We start from the raw sequence: 5,387 nt of genomic DNA, 5'->3' as shown, positions 1-5,387 counted from the left end.
GACCTCTGCCTGGCCGGCCTCACCCTAGGCCTCAGGAGCCTATAGCATGAACCCTGCCTGTTAATAAATGTTGTTTTTAAAAAATAAAAACTTTTCTTCCCCCAACATTTACTCTGATAAATTTTACTGTCTTGACTATATATTTTTCCTATTTTATGTGTTCATCCTGAAGCTTGAAGTCAGGGCTTGGAGGCCATCCCTTAGCTTTTGCACTCAAGGCTGGCACTGCACTTATGGCTTTTCCTGGTTAATTGGAGATAAGAGTCTCATAGACTTTCCTGCCCAGACTGGCTTTGAACTTCATTCCTCAGCCTCTTACATAGCTAGGACTACAGGCATGAGCTACCAGTGCCTGGTTTGTCTTGACTAGTTTTTTTTTTTTATTTTTATTTTTATTTATGTTTATTTTTGTTGGTTGTGGAGCATCAACTCTGGGCCTGAGCATTGTCCCTGAGCTCTTCAGATGAAGGTGAGCACTCTACCACTTGAGCTTCAGCACCACTTCTGGTTTTCTGGTTGTTAATTGAAGATAAGAGTCTTATAGAAGTTCCTGCCTGGGCTGGCTTTGAACTGCGATCCTCAGATCTCAGCCTCCTGAGTAGCTAGGATGACAGGCGTGACCCACTGGCACCAGGCTGCAACAAGCTGGTTCTTATCAAGAATTGCCAACAAATATTCAGAATAGAAAAGTGGTGTGGACGTGGATCTGAAGGCCAGCAATGGTATCAATGTGCTGTATCCGCAGCAGACAGACAGGTTCGCAAAAGGCCGTCAGAACTGTGGGTATTCCTCAGAGCAAAAAGGGAAAAACAAACAGAAAAAGAAAAAAGGAAAAAAACAGAGAGGAATCCCACCTATCCTGACTTTAAGCCCTTTATCCGAGTCACAGCACCATTTATGTTAGGTTTTTAAAAAGAGGTAGCTGAGTAAGAACAGCACCACGCATGTGGTATTCAGGTAAGGGGTAGGTTTATTAATCATTCTGGCTGGCACCAGGCCATCTTGGTCCTCCACGCGGTGGGGAAAGGCCTGGGAAAGAGAGAGAGCTGGGAAAGAGAGAAAAGAACTAGAAAAGAGCAGAGAGAGGGGAGCTGGGAAAGAGAAGGAAAGAGCTGAGAAGAGCTAGAAAAGAACAGAGAGAGCTAGAAAAGAGAAGGGAGCTGGGAAAGCTGGGAAAGAGAAGAGAAAGAAGGAGCTGAGAAAGAGCTAGACTGTCTTGACTAGTTTTAAAAGTACAATTCAGTAGCATTGAGTACATCATATTTCTGTACAGCTGTCCCCACCATTCAGCTCTAGAACTTTGTTGTCTCCCTAAACTGAAACTAAACTCTGTATACATTAAGAATTAATCCCGATTTCCCAACCCAGCCCGTTGGCAACTCCATTTTACTTGGTCATATCTATGAATCTAACTATTCTATGTACTTCATATGACTGAAATCATATAATAATACTTTTGTTGGCTTTTTTCACTTAGTATAATGTTTTCAGGATTTTTTTCCTTTTTAAAATTGGAAAAAGAGACTGAGCATGGTGTCTCATGACTATTCCCAGCTACTTGGGAGGTAGACATTGGGAGACAAGGAAGATTGTCTTTAGAGGCAAAAAGTTAGTGAGATCTCATCTTAACAAATCATAAAGGAGTGGTGGTAGTTATCTGCATGGAAGCTACAGGGAAATGTAGGTAAGAGGATTCCAGCTCAAGGCTGGTCCTGGACAAAAATGTGAGATACTGCCTAAAAAATAATAACAAAAAGAGATGAGGTCATGGTTCATATGGTAGAGACCCATCTCAGCAATTGTGAGGTCCCAAGTTCAAACCTAAGTACCACCATAAGTAATAAAGTTGAATAACTGAATAAAGTTGAATTTATTTATTGGCTAGTGTTAATAATTCTGTGTATGTGATACACTAGATCTATAGGAATTCTTCTAAGTCTATATCTAGAATTGAAATGGATGGAAGATTTTTTTTCTATGTGCCAGTACTGGGACTTGAACTAAAAACCTGGCTAGCGCTATACCACTTGAGCCACAGCTACAGTTCTGGCTTTTTGGTGGTTACTTGGCGATAAGTCTCACAGCTTTTCTGTCCAGGCTGGCTTCCAAATTCAGTCCTCAGCTCTCAAGTCCCTGAATGGCAAAGACTATAGAAGTAAGCTGTCAAGAGTGTGCTGATATGGTTATTTTATGTTTAATTTTTGAGTAAATGTCATAATGTAGTACACAGGGGCTGTACTTTTACCTCTACAAAAATTGTGCATAGGATGTCCACCTGTTCTCATCTATAAAAACATGTTATTGTCTATTTTTATTCATTTTTTTATTTTTTATTGTGAAAATACTGTATAGAGGGGTTACAATTACATGGGCAAGATAGTGAGTACATTTCTTATCAAGCATTGTAGGCTCCTCCTTTGTTTACCCTTCCCATCCCTTCCCAGCCTTCCCCCACCCCTCCACCCAATCCTCCCCTCCCCTCATTTATTTTTTGTGCTGGTCCTGGGACTTGAACTCAGAGCCTAGGCTGTGTCCTTGAGTGTGTGTGTGTGTAGTTTGTTTTGTTTTGTTTTGTTTTTGTTTTGCTTAAGGCTAGGACTCTACCACTTCTGAGCCACTTCTGGCTTTTTGCTGGTTAACTGGAGGGAAGCATCTCACAGACTTTCTTGCCTAGGCTGGCTTTGAATCACAATCCTCAGATCTCACTTTCCTGAGTATCTAGGGTTAGAGATATTAACCACTGGTATCCAGCCTTGTTTTTAGTTTTTGCATCATAGAATCCTAATGGATGTGTGGTGATTTTTCACGATGATTTTGCTTTTCATTTCCCTAAGGACAGTGATGTTGAGTATTTTTTTGGGGGGGTCCGGTCATGGGGCCTGAACTCTGGGCCTGGGCGCTGTCCCTCAGCTCTTCAGCTCAAGACTAGAGCTCTACCACTTGAGCCACAGCGCCACTTCTGGCTTTTTTTTTTCTTTTTGCTTATGTGGTGCTGAGGAATCGAACCCAAGCGCTCTACCACTGAGCCCCCTTCCCAGCCCTGATGTTGAGTATTCTTTCATGTGCTTATCGGAGGATATATATTCAGATCCTCAGCCCGATTTGCAAACTAGGTTTGTTGGTATGAGTATTGCTTCCTCTTATGTGCAATGCTGTCTCTTTTACCCACAGCTCCCAGGCAAACACTCATGACCCCAAAATCATCATCATCATCATCATCATCATCATCCCCTGGAGCAGATGCTGGAACCTAGAGCAAGCTTAGGAGACTTGTCTTTGGAGAAACACCACTAATAACTAGGTAGGGCTGCAGACCCATCTGGGGAGCTGTCACTGTGGGTTTTAAGAAGGTGACTGCCTGCTCATCCCATTATTATTATTCTCTCTATTTTCAGTGTTTCTGGCTTCATTCTTGCCTCGTGCGGTGCTTCACACAGTCATGTGCACATAATGCTGCTTCTGTCAACAGTGGCCAGCGATGACAATGGTTCTGTAAAGATTATATCTGCCAGTGATGTTGTCACCATGACTTGTGTAAATACCCTCTGCCAGGTTCATACAATGACGACACACTTATCAGAAGGCATCCCTGTTGTTAGGTAATGCATGACTGTATGTACCCTAAATTCTGCCCCTCTGGGATGGTAGGGGGACGGTAAGGTCATTTCCTTGAAGACTTCCTGGTGGCTGACAGCATCAATCTCACGTAGAGGGGAAGGTGTGGAGGGAGAGGGGCCCTGCCACTGACAAAGTCTCGGTACCAGTTTCACAACTGACTTTCCTTCTAACCCTGAATTAATCAGGTGAGGCAAGTCATAACCAGAGTTTGCCCTTGGGGACGAAGAGGCTGAGCGAGGCAGTCAGAACCTCTATAGAATTAATTTTTCACATGGTGCCTAGCTCAAGACTACATTTCCTTTGTAAGTAGGAGCAACCCCAATGACTAAGCACTGGCCAACACAATGTGCTTAGGAGTGATAAGCACGGCTTCTGTATTATACCCTTAAAAGGCAGCACGGGGCCTTTTGCTGCTTCTTTCTTGCCCTTCTTCTAGCTGGAATATGAATGTGAAGGTGGGATCTGGAGCAGCCATACATTGAGGATGGTTGAGATATTGATAGATAGCATCTTGAGTTCCAGTACAACGAAACTGCCATGCCACTAGTACAAAGGAAGCAAACATCCACCTCTTTTATGTTCTTGCTGTGTTTGGCCTTCCTGGTTATGGTGGTTAAAGTCATACCCAATAGCCTTCCTGTGTCACCCTCTCTTGCCACCATATCCATTCTCATGGGTAGGGTGCAGTCTACTGACTGGCTCTTCTCTCTCCATCCTCTGGTCCTCTCTTATCTTGGGTCTTCATCATCTTCCACGTGAGATATTGCACTCATTATTTATCATGTATCACTGCTTCAATCTCCCTAGCAACCCATGCCCATACTGCTAACCAGCTGGTCTATCTGTTGGCCAACATTTCTCACCATTGATATCCTTGATCTCAGACTAAGTAATTCCTTGCTGTGGGCATGAGAGGGGGTCACTCTGAGCACTGAAGGATGTTTCACAGCATCTCTGGTCCCCACCCACTAGAAGTCTGTTCATTTTCCAAGTGGTGACAACAAAAATGTCTCTAGACACTGCCAGATGTTCCTCTGGATAAAAACCACTGGCCCCATCCTTCTCCTGATAAATGCTGCCAGCCCTCTGCGGCCTACAGAATTCATCCCAGCTGGTGAGACCCTTTCTGTGCTGGGCCTTCCCCTCTTCCAGGATAATGTCTCCACTTACTCTGCACATGCTCTGGCCCTTTGCCCCTTGCACTATTTCTTGCATGTTGCACAGTGAATGGACATTCACACCTGTGTGCCTTTGCACACATACTGTCATATTGTCAGGTTTAGTTCAAGTGTAACCTCCTTGGGAAAGCATGCTTCCCATGGTCCAGACAGGCTCTTACAGCTTCCTGTGTGGCCTTATCCTTTGGATGTCTTACACTTGAACATGATTGTGGCCGTGGCTGAGTCCCCTCAGAATGAATCACTCCTGAAGGCCAGCACCTAGCCCAGGGCCTGCCACTCAAGGAATGCTCAGGTTTCTGAGTGAGTGCTGGAATAGACGGCTGAGAAGAGGGTCCAAGTGTGGCATGTTCAAAGGTGCAGGAAAGGAGGGCTTTGGGAAGGTGTCTTCTCATAGGCCCCATGCATACAGGTGAGGGCAGGCATGATGGCGTTCCAAATGGAGCAGAATCCATTGCTGAAGGGTCAGGGGAAGCTGGTTTCAGTTTAGTAGGAAACAATACTTCAAAAAATAGAACTTTATATATATATATATATATTTTTTTTTGCCTGTTGTGGGGGCCTGAACTCTGGGCCTGGGCGCTGTCCCTC

This window comes from Dipodomys ordii, unplaced genomic scaffold (assembly GCF_000151885.1).
Source record: "Dipodomys ordii isolate 6190 unplaced genomic scaffold, Dord_2.0 Scaffold45, whole genome shotgun sequence".
Taxonomy (NCBI): domain Eukaryota; kingdom Metazoa; phylum Chordata; class Mammalia; order Rodentia; family Heteromyidae; genus Dipodomys; species Dipodomys ordii.
This window is presented reverse-complemented; position numbering follows the sequence as displayed.